The sequence below is a fragment of the Paroedura picta genome, chromosome 7 (assembly GCF_049243985.1).
Source record: "Paroedura picta isolate Pp20150507F chromosome 7, Ppicta_v3.0, whole genome shotgun sequence".
In the NCBI taxonomy this organism is placed as follows: Eukaryota; Metazoa; Chordata; class Lepidosauria; order Squamata; family Gekkonidae; genus Paroedura; species Paroedura picta.
The window spans coordinates 88,685,742-88,706,066 of NC_135375.1; the positions used below are offsets into that span (position 1 = coordinate 88,685,742).

General features: G+C 43.6%; 1 protein-coding gene across 4 annotated transcripts in view; it reads right to left on the minus strand.

Moving 5' to 3' along the window:
- The window catches only part of LOC143841251 (PALM2-AKAP2 fusion protein-like), a 105,679-nt gene that overhangs the window by 70,722 nt on the left and 14,632 nt on the right, over positions 1-20,325 (minus strand). Inside the window, exon 1 of one of the 4 annotated variants that reach the window (XM_077345325.1) lies at positions 19,210-19,700. The exons of the other annotated variants lie outside the window; for them this stretch is intronic. The gene's annotated coding sequence lies outside the window, so the exon portion shown is untranslated. Of the gene's footprint in view, positions 1-19,209; positions 19,701-20,325 lie in introns of those variants that run through there. 4 annotated transcript variants of the gene reach the window in all.

The window sequence follows — 20,325 nt, forward strand, 5'->3', positions numbered from 1 at the left end:
TAGCACATCTACCAGGACTTTCATCTCAGAATGAAAGTCTCAGAAAAATGAAAAGCATGCCTACTGGATGGGGGATACGCTTCTAGGTAACACTGTGTGTGAACGAGACCTTGGGGTACTTGTGGATTCTAAGCTAAACATGAGCAGGCAGTGTGATGCAGCGGTAAAAAAGGCAAATGCCATTTTGGGCGGTATCAACAGGGGCATCACATCAAAATCACAAGATGTCATAGTCCCATTGTATACGGCACTGGTCAGACCACACCTGGAGTACTGTGTGCAGTTCTGGAGGCCTCACTTCAAGAAGGATGTAGATAAAATTGAAAGGGTACAGAGGAGAGCAACGAAGATGATCTGGGGCCAAGGGACCAAGCCCTATGAAGATAGGTTGAGGGACTTGGGAATGTTCAGCCTGGAGAAAAGGAGGTTGAGAGGGAACATGATAGCCCTCTTTAAGTATTTGAAAGGTGGTCACTTGGAGGAGGGCAGGATGCTGTTCCCGTTGGCTGCAGTTTAAACTACAAGTACAACGATATAGGCTAGATATCAGGAAAAAATTTCACAGTCAATGTAGTTCAGCAGTGGAATAGGCTGCCTAAGGAGGTGGTGAGCTCCCGCTCACTGGCAGTCTTCAAGCAAAGGTTGGATACACACTTTTCTTGGATGCTTTAGGATGCTTAGGGCTGATCCTGCGTTGAGCAGGAGGTTGGACTAGATGGCCTGTATGGCCCCTTCCAACTCTATGATTCTATGATTCTTCTATGATTCTATACTCCAATAGACCACTTTAGGTTGCACACCATACACCGGTGACTCATTTATGAAGACATGATTTGCAAAAGCATCTACACCCACAGTCTTGACAGGTTCTTTCATAATTATGGCTTGGCTGTATGCTTGCATAATTGTTAAAGATACTATCTCATGGTTTAATTTAAGCTTCATGCCACACATTACAAGGCAGCAAGCTCAGGTTTGCCATTGAGTATACAGGAACAGAAGCTCCAGCCAGCCCTGGATGTTAATGGAGCTATACATGGCATTTCTTGTGGTTTTAGCTGCACACTTAAATGATTGAACTCATGAAGTCTTCCTGAAAGAATATTTAAACTGGGAGCAAACCAGGAAATGAAGGACTGCACATAAAGAAATAGCTCACTTGTCAACTTAAGGATGACTGTGTTCATGTGGAATGGTCAAAATGTCCTGGCTTTACCTCCTAGAATATGTGTTTATGAGGAAAATCCTGCCACTTGTCGATTAGCATTGTTTAATAGCTTTGCCAAGCCAGAGAGGAAGTGTCTTTTTGGTTACTGAGGCAAACCAATAAGCATCATATCATCAAAATTGAATAAACACTGCATGAAGAAAACACTTCTCAGCACGTAATTCCATTTATGGACTTTGGAAGTATCATTCTACAATACTGTTTAAAGCAAATACAGAGTTCCAGCAGCAACCTGCAAATGCTTAAACCACACATTTCAATAGGACTTCATAACATCAGTTAGGGGATCTTAGCCACAAGCTATTATTCAATGAGCCCATTTATATGCCTGAAGAGGACTGTAGAATCATATCCATGTTTGATTTTTTTTAAATATTGCAGTCCATCTGAGAAGTAACTCTAGAGTTTTGATTTAGAATAAGAAGAATTGGTTCTTATATGCCACTTTTCTCTACCTGGCGTCTCAAAGCGGCTTACAATCACCTTCCCTTTCTTCTCCCTACAACAGACACTCTGTGAGGGAGGTAAGGCTGAGAGAGCCCTGATATCACTGATAGGTCAGAACAGCTTTATCAGTGCTGAGTCCAAGGTCACCCATCGGGCTGCATGTGGAGGAGAAGCGGGGAATCAAACCCACCTTGCCAGATCAGAAGTCGGGGCTCCTAACCATTAAACCAAGCTGGCTCTTAACCCAAATTTCAACAATAGCTCAACGTTCAGTCAACTAAACAAATTAAATTTATTACATTTAAGCTGTCTCCACCTATCATTTTCTGTACAACCTTAAACCCTCTTCTTTATAGAGCTTTATGTCTGCTCCATCTACTGATATTTTCCCAGGAAGTTCTACTGTGTATGCTCAACAAAGACATTGGGGAAAGGAGAAACAGTGCGGTTTTCTGTGCCATCAGGACTAGGATCAATTCTGAGCCTTCATTCCACCAATACTGCTCATGCCCAGCTAACTTCGCTGATGTCATCCCACTCTGAATATAAACAAAGACCAGAGGAACAAATAGTACAAGCACAAGGAAATGACATAACTGTGCCACTGGACAGATCCAGACTTCATACCAAGGACCCAACCCAAACTCAACTTGGTTAAGTCACCAGGCTATCCTAGCTTGTTAAGAACCGTTGACCAGCGTTCTTTGCAATATATGAGGAATAACTAGCAACTTTCCTTCAATGAAAGCCAAGGTTCTTCTGTATTGATGACTTCAAGTAATGTCAATATAAACATTTCAGAACATCTGGCCACAAAACACCTAGCCACAGTAATCCATGCAATAGTCACCTCCAGGCAAGACTTCACTTAGCCATAGTGATCCACGGTCACCTCCAGGCTAGATTACCATAACTCACTCTACATGAGCCTTCCCTTATGCCTGACCTGGAAATTACAACTGGATCAGAATGTGGCTTCTCAGGTCCTTACACAGACCCCAAGGAGAGCCCATGTTTGACCTGATCTCCAGCAGCTGCAATGGCAGCCAGTCGAGTTCCAGATCAGGCTTAAGGTATTAGTTTTAACCTATAAGGCATTATGCAATTTGGGACCTGCATATCTGAGGGACCACCTCTCCAAATACACCCACCAAAGAACACTTCACTCCATTAATTCCAACTTGCTGGTGGTCCCCAGGCCCAAAGAAGTGTGCTTGGTTTCAACCAGCGCCAGGGCCTTTTTGGCCCTGGCTCCTGCCTGGTGGAATGTGCTGCAGCAGAGACCTGGGCCCTTATGGAACGGCCAAAGTTCCAAAGGGCCTGCAAAACAGCATTCTTCCATCAAGCATTTGGTTGAGGCCACTCTTCATCATTGGAACAAGCCCCCCGTCTAGACCTCACTCCCTTCATCCAAGCCTGGTCTGGAAATCTGGGTTCTACCTATGTGATTCAGGTTCATTAGGGGGAAATGCCAGGGTGTGTTCCTAGTTTGATTAATTTTAATATTTAATGAGATTATATGTTATTGCATGGGGATTTTAATGTTGCAAACTGCCCTGAAACTGCTTTCGAGAGGAGTGGCCCAAAAGCTGAACAAATAAGTAAATAAATATACACTTTTCTTTTGTCCAGGATGCATACTGTAACTGAACAGTTACATCCACAGCTGAATAGAAAACAATTTGGGTATTTATGCTGCCACAGTATTCCAACAGTGTGGTGTGCTTCCTTAAATGGTTGTGTTTTCTGACACTAGCAGGTTTTGCTGCGCCCAGTGTTGATCTATGATGTAAGAGAAGATAAAGCTACTCTAATGACTAACGCAATTGGGAATGAAATTTCAAAATGCAAATGCAGGAATGCAGCAAATGCCCAAAGACAAAGTAATATGATCCGATGCACAATACTTCGGGGGAAAAGGCAAAGGAAACACAACGGGACTAGAATGCAAATTTGTTTTGCTATTGCGATGCCAAATATAACCTCTACCCAAGATCTTTCAGCTGTGGTCCCATGCATACTTACATGAGATCAATCCTATAAACACTCAGTGAAACCGACTTGCATTTAAAAAGGGCATGATTGGGTTGTCAGCCAACTGTCTCTAGCAAGAATTTTCTGACGTAAACACTCTTTCCATTCCAAAGCAGTATTTCCAGGAACACAAAATAGTTTCAATATTTTCTTTGTATCTTCTGACTTAGAATTTTCCCCTGCAGGTTTATCTTGGGGGTTACTGCATACCAGTGTATTTTAGATTGGAATATGGGTGCTTTCTATCTACCAGAGGTTATCCAACTAGCCATAAATGAGCTTATATGAGAGATGCTGTTAAGTCATCAATCAATACGAGTTTGTTGGCTGATTTACATGATGCTGATAGCCCTTTTAATGTGGATGGAAACAATAATGTTGAAAAAAAATGCAAGGGTCCATTTAAAAAAATTAAATAAACATTCTCATCAGTAGAACCTTGTACTACTGTCATACTAGATAGAATGCCAGATCAGGATCTTCAGAGACCCAAATCTGATTTCCTGCTCTACTGTGCAAGCTTGCTGGGCCAGTTACAAACTTCAACAGAAGGAAATGGCCTCCACCAGATGTTACACCAACACTGAGCATTATTAAAGCCAATGATGACAATCGATGGTTCAAGATCCCAGAATTTCATTCTTCTAACTGAACTCTGATCTGCAAAATTAGATTTATTAAGGGGTGAACTTTTGTGATGGTATTACCTTTCCATGTGAGAAATAGGATAGGGTGTTGATGCAAGACTTTAAAAAATCATTAAGGATGACATTTTTTCCTATTAAATTTTAGTTGGCAGATGTCATCACATTGAGATCATTCTTCCATTCTGCAGCCTGCTCTGAAAGTCATGTCTGTCCCACTTTGACCAATTCCACACATGGCAAAAAGGCCAGGCAATGCAGTGGGGCTAATCACTTCCACACGAAGTTGGCCTGTCCCCATCCAGGACTTGGTACGCTTTAGGCCCTCATTGCCCTGTGGCAAGGGAACATGGATATCTCCACGTTCCCTTTTCTGTCATGGGCGCCAACGACCTGTGTGGAAGGAGAAGAGTTGGGTCTTCTAGGTCCAGCTCTTCCCCCTCCTACAGCATCCCAGAAGAGACCAAAATGCCCCAGTCAGCTCCGCAGTGCTTTGCGGTGGTGTGGAGCTGACTGGGGCATTTACATTTTCCCCCCACAAAGGTGTGATTGCATTGTGACACAATCCCACCTTTGTGGAAATAACCACCCGCTCTCCCCCCCTCCCGCCCTCTTGTGCGGCGGAAACTTTCTGCCCCAGCTGCCTCATGTGGAAGCAGAAATCCAGGGAGGATGGGGTTCCCACCAAAAGTCCACCATGGGGACACAGGAAGCAAACGGCCCTGTTGTAAACTCCTGGTGGCAGCCTGGCATGACTGCCACCATGCGGAATTGGTCTTTTTGCATCATAAGGTATTTAACACGTTTTTCTTTAGATTTGTTTAAACTCATTAAAATGAAACAAAAGTCACAGGTTCTAGAGAGCATCTGCAACATAATATAAACCCTCTTGACCACTGTTGGCCATTGCCACTCACAGTTGTACAGCTGTTTATACTTTGCAAGGGTATTTAACATATAGAGATGCTCATTATCATAAAAGCAAGAATTTCCCCTTAAGACCTTATTTAAAAAGCTGTCATGGATAAAAATGTACATCTTAGACGTGCTTCAGATTCTGTGTTAAAATTCCAATAGATCAATTTCTTGGAGTGCTATAAAACTTTCCCAGGGTGACTAGAAGATAGTTTGCAACCAGGGGCAACAAAATTTACTATCTGAACATTGGATCCTTATGCATTGTGACCCCAAATACTGTTAGCCAAGGGGCAGCAATGGGGTAGGGAACAGAAGGAGCAAAATCCCAGGGGCCTGATTGCTCATGGAGCTGAACAAAGTGCTGTGGGGACATAAAGGGAAGAACTGGGGCTATTCTCTCAGTGCCCACCATCTGCTTAATTTTGCTGTCATGTGAAAGACAGAAGGCATAATACGCCCCCATTAAAGGGGGATTAAAGGGATTGTTGTTGTGGTCTCTTAACCTTGCTGGTGATGCAGGTGGAATATAAAGAGCAAATAACATTAGGTGAGTTTTTGCAAGGGCTTGTGGCATTACACAAGGTGCAGAAGGTCAGCTATTTTTCAAACCTGAAAAGTAGCCTGTAAGCAAAATATTTACAAAAACTTTCAAGTACCAAGGTGTTCCATATATTATTCATGCATACCCAACAGCAAAACTACTATTTGCTAGTTTTACCTGCTTTCTAGCACTTCTATACAGTGGGAGTTGAAGGCAGGATGACACTGCATAAATTTAGGAATTTCCAGGTCAAGCAGAAGGCCTAAAGGTTAGCCTTGAACAAAAGACAAAATGTTGGAGGGTCCCACTGTGTAAAATGGATGGATCAGTCAGTTAAATGGTGCATGAAGACAGCGGTGTTAAGGAGGGACACTGGACATATTGTGTTATTAGAAAGGATCAAATGTCAGACTTCACAAGAGGACAATGAGAAAAGGTCTACAAGTTGCTGACGTTTCTCCGCAGGCCACCAAATAAAAAAGTCCCACTTGTTCATCTTAATTATTTGGGAATTTCAGTAACATACCTACAAACCAAAGCACACAAGATTAAGACCGATAATAAGCAATTAATGACCAAATTGTCCGTGTTACCTAGATTTCTGCCAAACCATTAATTTTTCAATAATGAAAAAGGCAGGTTCACTATTAATGCCACAGATCATGGTACTTTGCACACTGAAGGTCCCAATTCTAATCTTCAACACTACCGTTAAAAGGACTCGGGTGGCAGCACTGGGAAAGGTTTTTTGTTTTTATTCTTATCAAAGTACAGTTAATTTAAATGGGGGGGGATAGACAAAAACTGATTCAGCCTTTCATGGATCAAGTGACCAACAGCATTACCTGCTCTGTAGATTTTATTTAAAATTTTAATCAGTTCATTCTCCAAAACCCATAACCTAATTCAGCAAAGACTATAATAGTCTTTCTCAACTTTTTCACTATTGAGATATCCCCGAAACATTCTTCAGGCTTCGAGAAATCCCAGAAGAGGTGTGATTGAGCAGAATCTGGTTGGGAAGCATAGCTGTGTACACACCCACCTGGGGCACCTCTCCTTCCCACCCCACCAGGCCCAGTACTGGCCATTTCGGAAGTGGGGTTGGGTCGACATGGCCATACATAGTGCATGCCAAGCACCTGCGCTACCACTGAGTAACAGCCCTTCCCCTCCATGAAGCTGGCTAGCTAATTAAGCTAAATTTCTTAGGCATGAGGCCAACAAGCATTTCCATAACACACTGTAAACCTTTAAAGAAACTTCTGAATTCATGTTGCCTGGAATAAACAATACCATACATACTCGGCTTTAAAAATTGTTTACTTCATTCATATCTCACATTTCTTCGCAGCAGTAATTTTTGTGGGTAAATATTAGGAGCTTTAACTTAATGGTTCAGTGTTGCAATAATGTCTAATGACCTCTCCTGAAAGCTGCTAGTGTAAATAAAGTTTTAAATGGTTGCTTCCTGCCACCATCATCTAAGGCTGTGCAAGGAAATTCTCACATTTCCTACAGTTCGGTTCCTCCCCTCCACCCAACAGCAACGCTATTTCCTTAATTCTGCATCTGCAAAAGGTCTTTTTGCACACTCCACCCAGAACTGAGGAAGTGTTTGGTCTGTGACACACACACAAATCTGGACACAGTCATGCTACACTGTTTATTTTAAGCAGCAGGAATAGCCTGTTTAAAAGTATTCCTTAGCAACTACAGGTTGAGTCCGCTACTTCCTGTGAAAATTAATGGCAGACAAGTGTCTGTTTTCTGCTTTGAAAAGGAAAAAGGAAAAACTCCCCCTATAGCAGCTGCCTCTCTTAGGTGAGGTCAAACCTTTCTTTTGAAATAAAGGCTGGAGAATTTAAATGCACCTTTTGATGGCAGCCAGTATGATCCAAGCCCTTTGTTCAATGGTTGATGATGATCCAAGCCATGTTTATAATACAACAGTTTGATTGAGCAAAACAGTTGCTAAACAGAAAAATAACATAGCTGTTAACGGGGTAAGATTTCCCAAATGATAACACCACAGCTATCCCAATGGATTGTATTTACAGGTACAAATTAAATTCAGTAGGGCAAACATGGTGATAGATTAAGTTAAGGGAAAGGGTGGCGTCAGTGAGTTAACCAAAGCAGTAGTACAGAATGGCGGAATCAGTATCAGAAAGGACAAATCATTGTGTCCATGGTTCATGGGATACATTTGTCAGGGAAATGGACTTCTGGGGGGAATTTGGAATAAGGAATCCTATCAACTGCCCTGATATTTGCAAACTTCAACACAGAATGAATCCCTTTAAATAGAATGGTTTATACCATATGGGGTATTTAACATGCTTTGGCTTATGGCGGGGGTCGTCAACCCCCGGTCCACGGCCCGGTATTGGGCCATGAAGGCCTCGGTACCAGGCCACCGCTGGCCACGCCCGGCTCTCCCCCCCACAGCGAGAAGCTCGCCAGGCCACTTCGCTCGCGGTCTGGGTAGCTTCTCGCTGCGAGGGGGGAAGAGGCAGGCATGGCTGCCGGCATGCCAGCGGATGCAAACGCGCATGCATGGCAGCTCAGTGCATGCGTGTAGCTGCCACGCGTGCGCATTTGCGTCCTCTGGCAGGGTGCAAACGCTCATGCGCGGCAACTTCACGCAGGGTATAAAAATAATCACTTCTACTTCTTCTATTCCCTGCAGTCTCACCAACTCATTCATTCATTCATTCATTCAGATAAGCATAGCCCAGTTTTTTTAACCAGTGGGAACATAAAAGTGGAATATAGTCCTTCTTATCTCCACAAGCATCTTCCTGTGAGGCATGCTAGGCTGAAAGTAAATGGAACAAGGTCACCCAGTGAGCTTCCATGGCAGAGAGGAGATTCAAACCTGGGACTCAGAGATTCCAGTACAATTACTTACACTAAGACAGCATCCCTGAACAGCTTAATTGCTGTTCTCATTGTCATTTTTGTAACCCATCTGGTAACAGGAAGTTGTAAAATCTATTATTGATTGTTCAAACAGAAAGCATGACTACCAAATTTGCCTCAAAGGCTCCCAGGGTAAGGGAAGACTCTTAGTCTTAATGTAGCATACCTCTATGGCCAGTTCTTCTTTCCTTCACAAATAAAAAGATCTAATGAACAATGGGATTTAAAAAAACAAACCCTCTTCACCTTATCTTTCTTTACAGATAAGCAGCCTCTTTGTAGCAGAAGGCTAACAGTGCACCAACCCAGACTGAGTTAGCTAGATTACTAGCAGTAAAAGCAAAACGCATTCTTTCATCTTTGCCATCTGTAGTGTTGACTGCTCTTATTTTGTCAAGCTAGCATTTTACGAGAAAGCAAACGACACGATAAAAAAGCACCGCACTCCTTTATACAAAATTGCCTCCTTTATACAAAACTTTGATGGATAACAATCTGACATGGTCAATATAGGAAACAACACTGAAAAGTTTGATGGATTTGATGTGAAAAATCGGATATATCTGCTGAACTTTAGGAAACCATTCGAATCACAGTTAATCCTACTGAGATATACAGAGAGGGAAGGACTCCTGATATAGTCTGATCTTATCAGATCTTAGATGCTAAGCGTGGTTGCTACCTGGACAGGAGACCACCAAGGAAGGAGGCGGCAACAATGGTAAACCACCACTGCTCTTCACTTGCCTTGAAAGCCCCTTGTTAGGATCGCTGTAAATTGGTTGCAACTTGACAGCATGTACATAGCACTGAAGCGCATGTCTCTGAGATTCTGACATCAAAAGTACACTGATTATGACACATGTATGTTGTGGAATAAACACTCATTGTTTAAACAAAGAGTATTTGTAAATGTCTTCTTAATCTGGTGTGGAGTGTATTAATAGAAGTTCCCAGTGACCATTAAAAGTATTAGAGCTTACAATAAATACACAGCAGAAGTTTGTGTGTGTATGTGGGGGGGGGGGGGGGGAGGTTAACGGACATTGTTTGATGAAACACATTGCAGCATTTAATTGTCACTGGACCATGAAATAAGTAACCAAATGCTCTAAAATTCACAGTAGCATGTGTTCTTGTTCTACTGGCTTCCTGGTAATATAAAAATCCCCAATCATTCAGCTGTGTTTACTTTTTAAAAAAAAACTTTTGGCAAGACTTGTAACCTTAGGAGCTTCATACTGAAAGAACGAAGTGATATCCTGAGGATAAGCAAGACTTCTCTATTCCCTCCCCCCCCTCCCCAATTCAACAATATTAGATTACAGTTAAGCAACAGACAAGGTGGAGGAGGAAATGCCTCTATATTCTCACCTTCCAAAAGAAGCCTTTCAAAAACTCACAACTGTAGAACTGCATAATTCCTACTACTCTTAGTAGGAATTGTGACAATTTCACCCCTAACCCTTTCAAGTTATAAGTTTGGCTTCTCCAGAAGTTTTGGATGAATCAGGAAGAGATATATCTTATCCAAACAGTAAAGGAACAGGAAATGAAAAGAACTCGGAGTTCCAGAAGCCAATACATAGCTAACTATTTCAATTTTTTTTTAAAAATGATGACTATAAAGCTTTATGAGAGGAAAAATATTTTATGCAGCCTTTCCAGGAACCTGTCCAAGACATCTTACAAAAGCATTGAAAGATATTAACACACCTCCCAATTTTTTTAAAGAATAGATAGAAGAAAGAAAGAAAGAAAGAAAGAAAGAAGTATTGAAGAAAAAAAAAACAATAGCCTGTTCCAAATGAGAAAATGTCCCAGGATTTGTCAAAATTTGCAAAACAATCAAGAAGCAAAAAAATTTCACTGAAAATTTTGGGATGTTTGAAAGGTTCTCTCTTAGGACAGTTGCCTTTTTACACCTGAAGACATTAAGTTAGACTATCTAATAATATTCTGTGTGACAGCCAAATATCCCTGGTCCTGTGATTAATTACTTGAAAATTATGGTGCAAACAGAGAACCAAGGCCTGTATGCAGTTACATCCTGTTCCATTTCTGATTCACTCTTATACATACATTCCTTGCAAACACCACCCACAGACATGAATGTAGGAGCCCCCGTATTTTGAAAATACATGTATGTGTAACTTTCTGTAGGTCTGGCCTCTGTTCTGCAGCCAAATATAAATATTTCCTGTGTGGTGCAGAGTTTTAACCCCATGGAGCATCAGCCACAAAGGTAATTGGCAAGCCTTAAAACATACCTATTAGAAGAACCAACTACTGAGAAAATTAGCCTATTTTCCTTGAGTCAGAGCCTCTGCCCTGTCAATTATAGGGCCTACTCACATTCAACAATAAGGTTTACCCATGAAAATACCATGTCAATGTGGCATGCTTGGTGCTTTCTGGCAAATGCAGGAAGGCTATGACAAACAACGCACATGGAGTGCTGTGACATGGCAACAAAGGACATTGGCGCCTGTTTTTATTCCAGCCTACAGTTGGATATCTGGGGAGCGGGGGTAGGTGGGGGAGATGCTGGTTGAGCAAAACGGCTCAGTCCAGACCTAATTATTTAATGTTTCCCTGTCACTGTTGTAAAATGCAATTTATTCTGGCTGGTTTTATTCAAATGAAATTTGTAGGAAATGCTATGAAAACAAGGAGGATGGTCAGATGTACGGTAAATGTTGTCCAAGGACTGTACCACATTCAGACTAGGTATTATGTAGGATACAAGCAGGTTCACTCTGCTGTTCCCCCCTACTCATGGGTATACTCAAGTGTAAAGAAACAATAACATGGAAATTGGCCACATGGGTGGGGTAGTGTGAGACTTGTTGTTCCAATTAAGTATAAAAGCAAACATGGCTTTTAGTGCAGGGGAAGAAAGTTATCTCAGTTGTCAAGCAGGCAAAACAAATTCCTTTTCTCTTCTAGGTTTGATTCTTAATGAACCAGTTAGTGTTATTTCTTTGTTTTTATACATTTTTTAAAAAGAGATTGTTTGAGACATTTCCATAACTACTGACTTTAAAAACAAGTACATTTCCCCTCAGTGTAAAATTAAATTGTTTTATGAACACTACAGAAAGCAAAACAATATTGTTCAGTTTATTTTGTTCAATATTTACAAGTGAATTGTTTAGTGGTTTCATTTGTACTATGTGAGAAAAAGTTAAATTGCTAGAAATGGCAGCAGCTATTATCTATAAGAAAAGCACTTGCATGTTACTGTTTAGAAGCCTGAAAAAAATTACTCATTTTGTGAATGGAGATAAGTGAATATCTACAAATCTTTCTGAAAAAAATATTGAAAAAGAATAAAAACAAAGCAACAATAGCAATAGAAGGGATAATTGTAGGCATTACATACGCCAGTTATTAAGGCATGTTGTTTTTTCAGTGAAACTTATTGCAAATAAGGTATAGACACAGTTTATTAGTACAAAATGTGGGGCATTGGAACAAGTCCAGAAATTAATCCTAAAGAGTTTGAATACTGTGACAGTCCTACGTACCGTTACTTCTTCCAGTGTCACCATGACTAGAGGGAACTCCATGGCTAGAACCTGGCTGGAAGACCATCAAGGAAAACCAGGGTTGTTTTATAGAGCAGGGGTAGTCAATCTGTGGTCCTCCAGATGTCCATGGACTACAATTTCCAATTGTCCATGGACTACAATTTGCTGGTAGGGGCTCATGGGAATTGTAGTCCATGGACATCTGGAGGACCACAGATTGACTACCCCTGATATAGAGAAAATCAATGGTAAATCACCTCTGCTTCTCTCTTGCCTTGAAACGCCCCATGGATGGGGAGGCCATGAGCTAGCTGACCTTGACAGCTTGTTCTTCTGGTATTACAAATCATGTCAACCTTAACATTATGTTTGATAAGACATTTGCCATACCCTAGATTTACGAAAGGGAGTAAAAAAGAAAACCAATCCAGAAACAAATTCTGTTCCTCATGCAGCACGCTGGTTAAGAGAATGATATGTGAACTAGAACGGCCCACATTCAAATCTCATTTGAGCCATGAACTCATGCTGGGTGACCTCAGGCAACCCCCTATTGTTAGCCTCTACCCCTCCCATCTCTAACAAAGGGCTAGTCTACTGGCCTATTTTATAAGTTTGTCATAAGAACTGCTGAGACATATGTGTGAAGGAAGACCTCATCATCATCGTCAGTATTATATAAAAGCTAAATTGTTTTTACTACCATTTGGTTTCTGCTGGTAATAACTAAGGCATTTATAGCCAATGCCTGTTTAAAAGTGTCAAAGGCATAAAAATATGCTATAAAATAAGGCAGTATGTATATATACACATGCATGGAGAAGGACACTTGCCTCATTTCTATGAGCAATTAGAACACTTATCAGGGTTGGTTCCTTTGGAGGAGAGAGACCTGGAGGTGTATGGTATCTTTGTGCTATTCACTTTATTTATAAGGTGTGCACCTGCACAAATAGCACCTGCATTTACAGGTGTACAAGTGGAGGCACAGAAGCACTCCTCGAGGGCAAGTGATGCAAACCCTGTATCAGATTCCCAAAGAGAGCTCCTGTATTCACCAGTTTTATCTGTTTACTCTTTAGCAATGACTGTCTGCTTCTCTCTAACTGATTCCGCACTGGGAACTTTGCTGCCCTAGCTCCTGCGCAGGAGCATAAATCTGTGGTGGACAAGGTGCACTGGGCCAAATGCTCCCCTGTGCGGGAGCAGGAAAAAGCTGGGCTGCCTGCCCTGGCTCAAATTCCAGTCTCCCGCTTAGCAGCAAGCTTCTGGTGCATAAATGGTCTCTTCTTTTGATACACATCCACCACTCTGCCCCTCTTCCAATACAGAAATTCTCACCTCCTTCAAACCAGATGGCCACTTGGCCAAAGCAATGAAGGTCTGTCGCAAGGAAACATGGCCAGAGCCATTAAGGGAAATTAATTACCTCCTCTGGGCACTTACCCCATGTGCATTACAATATTCAGTTAGTGCTTTACCTACAATAAATATAAAATAGGAGCAGCAGAAAAATTATAAACAGCATTTTAAAAACCCACGATAAGCACAGTAAAACTCAGCACCTAGAAAGCAACAAACACAATTTAAACAACACAACTGGCATAGAAATGCCTTGATCTGGCACTTAAATGACAGGTAGGATGGCATCAGGTGAACCTCCCAGAGAAGATCATAACAGAGTCATCGTGTCACCAGCAATAAGGCCCAATTCCAAGTTACCTCTCATTTCCATCCATTTAAATTCAATTCAAGGACTTCCTACTTACACAGGCATCAAGCCAACAATCACAGTCCTCATTAGAGGCCCTGTTTATCAAGCCCCCTCCATAGCATTCCAGGAACACACATTCTATGCACCCAATAGAACCCTCTCATTCAAGAGTTCTCAACTCACTGTTTTCAAGCTACCAATTCCAACCCTTGTGGGTGGAGCCCAGGTGCACTCTGTATACATAGGCTATTCAGTCCTGAGGGTGGAAGTTTCCCTGCATCCAAGAAAAACAGCTAGTAAGGCCAGAGCATGGCATAGCTGACATGGCCTGAGTGCCTGTCCTGCCTCTGCGTGTCTATCATTGCTTCCTGGGATCTTCTCATGAGACCCACAAAGGGAGCTTGCTGAAATGTACATTGACTGTGAAGATAGAGGGACAGCATCTGAAGCTCTCTTATAGCAGCACCCCACTAGACTAAGGATGGGTGTGGGACTGTGCAGAGGAAGATGAATGGACCAGAATGGAGAGCCAGTTTGGTGTAGTGGTTAGGAGTGTGGACTTCTAATCTGGCATGCCAGGTTCGATTCTGTGCTCCCCCACATGCAACCAGCTGGGTGACCTTGTGCTCGCCCCGGCACTGATAAAACTGTTCTGACCGAGCAGTGATATCAGCGCTCTCTCAGCCTCACCCACCCCACAGGGTGTCTGTTGTGGGGAGAGGAAAGGGAAGGGGACTTTAAGCCGTTTTGAGACTTCTTCGGGTAGAGAAAAGTTACATAGAAGAACTAACTCTTCTTCTTCTTCAGAAGGGATCCCACTCCCACACAAGAAAAGTGTGGGGTGCCACTCTTGCCACCAAAGATGTTGGCTACCGCTGTTTATATAGCTACAGAATCCTCTAATCGACCTGGTGCTTTCTCCCCAGAGCCAGCTGGATCTATTTAGATTTCTTGATTTCGATTACTGAGTTGTGGTTAACACTTTTCCATGCTTGTATGTTGCTGTGGTATAGTGAAGCAGCTGTCTCAGTCTACAACTACATCATGCAGTTACTGAGGTCCCTCAATCAAACCTCAGCCCCACTGAAATTGCACGTTTTAAAGGCGAAGCAATGGTCTGTACATGCTGAACCAATGAACCTGTGCCAGTTATCTGTGCTATTTAAAGGAATATGCAAATACGGTTAATTTACTTAACATCTCAGCCAGACAGTCTAAATCAATGATCAGGCAGGTGCCTTAAAACCCAGCAGGAAACACCCAACGGCTATCCGCTCTTAATGATATTATGGTTCCATTCTCCCAACCATACAACAACAAAATGAGGGGCAAAGAAGGTCTCCAGCTATGCTGCTTGTTCCCCCTAATAGAAATGAGCAGGGAGGGCCCCCAGGCAGGCTTCTCAGGCGTTCTTTGTGCTTGGCTTTTCCTGCTCCCTTAACCTCTCCACCCCCTTGGAACTTTGCAGTATGTACCTGGCAAACAGGTGGTACATTCCTAGATTTGTTAGCAGCTCTGCCTCGTGCTTTTGCCTGTCTAAGGCTCTCTTGTGCCAGGAAAGTTTATTTCTACTAGAAGAAAGCACCACCACCAGTGGAACAGAAATGCAGGATCCAACTCAATGCTTATTACCTTTACTGCCTGAATAATTAAAATGAATACTACTAATGGCTGCAAAAACAGAACAGAATTAAAAGCAGAAATGGGTGTGGCCAAATTTGGGAGTGGATCAGGGTAAAGTTAAAATAACTAAAAATAGCTAACAATCATCAACTTAAAATAACCAAAAATACAGCAAGTCTTGTTCCTGTGAAGGTGGAATAGGCACCTTCTTTGGAAGCCCATAAAAGTCCTCAAAGGGACAGCACTGGCTCTGCTTGCTGATTATATGGAATGGAGATTAATTTTGTATAATAAAGCTTTTAACTAACTTGCAATGTGTTGTTATAAATTAATATATGCTTGGCTGGTACAGGCATATGTCGTGAGAAAGAACTTGGGGAAAAAAACACTTAAGCATGCACGAGCATACGTTGAATGTTAAGCATCGAAAATGCACCAATGCTTGAGCCTCTAGTACGTGCATGGACTAAAGCATTCTGCTCTACAAATATATCTACTATATTGCACCTCTATCCCCACCCCACAAAAGATGCTGCTTTAACTGGGGATGGCCAAACAACAGATCAAATGCTTCTATAGTACAGGTGTTTACAAGGCTGCAGAGTAGATGAAACAAATTTCTGGAAATAAAATAAATGCACATCAGACATTAAGAAGGCTCTACAAAACAGACACCAGACATGAATACCAATTAATTTGCCCAGCTGTGAGATACTGCTAGCAATGCTGAAATACTAAGTTTTACAAGACAGCAATGTTCATAAATACTTTTGCTAGCTGTTCTGTTGAGAGGCAGCTTCACATAGTGGTTAAGAGCAGTGACCTCTAATCTGAAGAGTCAGGTTTAATTCCCCAGTCCTCACATGCAGCCAGCTGGGTGACCCTGGGCTAGTCACAGTTCTGTTAGAGCTGCTCTCACAGAGCAGTCCTTCCAGAGATCCCTCAGCCCCACCCACCTCACAATGTGTCTGCTGTGGGGAGAGGAAGGGAAGGCAATTGAAAACTGTTTTGAAACACCTTTGGGTATTGAAAAGTGGGGTATAAAAACCAACTCTTGTGCTTCATCCACTTTCCTAGTAAATGTGACAATGATTATTTCTGTAACTTACCTACATGCTTTTAAATAGCAACACAATTCTCTCATTTAGAAAATGTCTATTTTAAGGTAAAGGTATCCCCTGTGCAAGCACTGAGTCATGTCTGACCCTTGGGGTGACGCCCTCCAGCGTTCTCATGGCAGACTCAATACGGGGTGGTTTGCCAGTGCCTTCCCCAGTCATTACCGTTTACCCCCCAGCAAGCTGGGTACTCATTTTACCGACCTCGGAAGGATGGAAGACTGAGTCAACCTTGAGCCAGCTGCTGGGATTGAACTCCCAGCCTCATGGTCAGAGCTTTCAGACTGCATGTCTGCTGCCATACCACTCTGCGCCACAAGAGGCTCAAATGTCTATTTTAGCTAGGGGGGAAGAAATCGGTCACCCACACCCCTAAAAGGCCATATGAATTTCTGTTTCTCAAATGCATACTCTTTTGGGAAATTGTTACTTCTTTTGAGAGTGTTGATATTCATTCCAAAGGAAGAGAGCTAAGCACATACTTAGATCTATCTAACTAAAATAAATTAGGTTTAATGCTGACTAGCCTTTCTTGTCACATTGGCTAAGAGACAAGAGCTACAAGGAAGGAGGACACTAGTTCAACCCACATGTCTCCCATGAGTTCACTAAATGGTCTTAGACAACCACTCCCACCCAATCCCTTCCCACTCTTCACTATCTTCAACAGGACAATAAGCTAACCTACTTTGCAAGGTTGTTCTGATGAGAAAAAGCACATTAATCTGACTTTCTAAAGCCTTTGGTTTTGCAACATATCATTCAAACAATGTGAATTCGTTAAAAGAATTCCTGATGCTAATAAGGCACCATCTAGTCTGAATTCCCCAGTGGTTTAAAACTGTTCCTGGATACTTCTATTTTAGCCTGAAGATACATTTCAGGAAGAAGTAACTGAGTGTGGAGAAACAGTTATGGGCCTTTCCTGACTGCCACGTCCCTAATGGAACCCCTCAAGGGGCTTTCTGTTCTTCCATACTGTTTCTGTGGTCCTGCAACATGGGTGGGGGCTTGGAAGGGCGCTGTGTAGGATCACGAAAGTGCCCCTTCCTCCCTGCTCCCATCAATTGCCACCTCCTGAAAGAACTTTTCAGTCTACAAAAGGGCTAAGTCACAAGGGTTCCTATGGAACATGGAATTAGCCCCATAGTCAAATGTTTTTTCTGGATATTAAACCCAAAGAGAGAGACACAAACAAAAATAAAATATGATGTGCTTATTCAAAAATGCAATGGACTGGGACTCTATGAAGGGGGAAACAGAGGAGGCAAACAGAAGGGACAAAAGAAAAGCTAAAGAGATGGGAGTTCTTGAGACACCAGTTGGGGAACACTCCAGCATCTGCTCCTTACCCACAATTTACTTAAGGTGTTTTCACTGTTCCTTCTCCAGATTTGCCAGGCTTGTCAATCCTTCCCCATAAAAATCTTCAGTTTAGATCCCCTAACATTTTAACAATTTCCAACACCCGAAAATGCTCAAGAAGACTCTTGCACTAAATGCATGCACTTGTGTTCACCCCCATTCCTTCCTCCACACTCAGTCACCCCTATTCCCCAGCTTCACCCCCCCCCAGCACCTCAGTTTACTTCTCTAGTTACCTCATCTAACCCCAGGCTGCAGATGAAGGCAGCTCTTGCATCACTCCCCACATATCTGATGAAGTATATACTTGCAAAGTCTCAACAAACTTGCTCATCACCTAATCCGGGCGGTATTCACATCCCACAGTTATCTCGCGCTGGGGGGAGGGGAGGGGGGGTGTTGACACATAGTCTGGGCTTTGAGATCTCACCACCGGGAATGGGCCATTTCTCCTCTCACTCCACTTAGCCCACAGACCCTCTTGGTCAGTCCCAAACCTTACCCCTATCTTCCTCATTCTTCCAGGAACCGACACGGTTTAGCAGTAGAAGCACCGCTTCAAATTAGCTAGGGAAAGGGGGGGGGGGACAGAGAGAGAGAGAGAACCTCCCACCCCCGTCAACGTCTAGGGGCTTTCTCGTAAGAGCTTCCAGCCAGAAGGGAAAGGAGGGGATTTTCCAACCTTCGTAGGTTGCCTTTAAAATAACGCCAGCAAGGTCATTCACACAGGACAAAGCGTCCCTCTCTCAGACACACACACACACACTTTTTCAAAGACGGGCGTTGTGCGTTTGGAAGGCCTGTTACTTAATACTTTACAACAATGGTCCTATGAGGAAGAGGAGCTATAGACGCTCCCAGAATTATTTTATACCGGGCGGGGGGGGGTATCCCGTTGCTCTTCCCATACAACTCTTCGCCTCCCCCCTTTAGCGTGCTTGCTTTGAATAGCGCTCCCCTCTGTAAACCCGAACCCCCCCCCCTCTTCCCGCGCACACTCCTGCTTTCCAGGCGCCTCTGAAGCTGCGACCGCACAACGCCCCCCCCCCTTCCCGCACCTTCTCCCTCTGCTAGAAGATTGCAGAGAGACCCCCTGCTCGCTTGCGCGCGCATACGCACCCCTTTCTCCTTCCCCACGCGCAGAAAAGATGGAGGCAATCCGCACGGGGCAATTCCCTCCTTTGCCCTTCACAGCGGCTGTGCCCTCATCGCCGAGGAAGCCAGCCGGCCGGCCGCGGAGCGGGAGAGAGGGAAATGCCTCGCCTCCCGGCTCCTTCCTTCAGCTCCCGCCTTCTGAGATCAGCCCGGCTGCGCCAACGCAGGGCGCGCACAAGCCACCCGCGGCCACCGAGCAGCCGTCGGGGATTCTCGCGCGCCTCGCCTCGCCTCGCCTCCTTTGGCTCGCCGCCGCGGGCGGGCTGCCGCTTCCAAGTGCGAGAAGGGTTGCGGCACAAACCCCCCAGCCAGGGCGGGCGGGCAGACGGGGGTGTGACCGAGGCAAAGTCACCGCGGGCGCCTGAAGCCAGCCGGGAAGCCTCTCGCCGGCCGCTGCTCTCCTCGCAGGCTCGCGCCTCCGCCGCTGAATGAAGAAGCAAATAGGCAAACAGGAGTCCGCCGCTCTCCACGCAGCCAACGCGGCCGAGGGGGAAGGGGGGGGGGGCGCAAGCAGCCTCCTCGGGTTACCTCAGCATCCATTCGAGACTCAGGCAGGGAGAACGACGGCTCCCTCACCCCCACTCCCTCTCTCCCGCCAAGGCTGGGAGGGGGCACGTGCACTCCCCCCCCCTTTTACCAGAATTTGCGTTATTTTTTGGGGAGCGGGGAGCTTGGGGAATACAGTGTTAAATGATGCTCCTAGGAATATTAAACGCTTTATTCACAAGACAGCTTCCTCCTGCGGTATCTATAAGTCAGATTACAGTGGATGCGTCTGGACTAGTTTGCATGCAGTGCATGGGCTCTCAGGCACCATACAGTGCATAATTTCCCATTGCTCCCAGGAATGATGCTGAGATGTATTGTGATCCTGCCCCATTTGGCTTTGCGGTTTTAAAGCATTTCATGTTGATTAACTCAGTAACCATTAGGACAACTGTGCAAGGGAGATATTATTTATTATTTGTATTATATTGCATTTCTATACTACCCTCCCATAAGGCTCAGGGCGGTTTACAGAAAATGTAGAGGATATACATTATAATAATAATAATAGCATATGCAGGTACTAGCTGGATG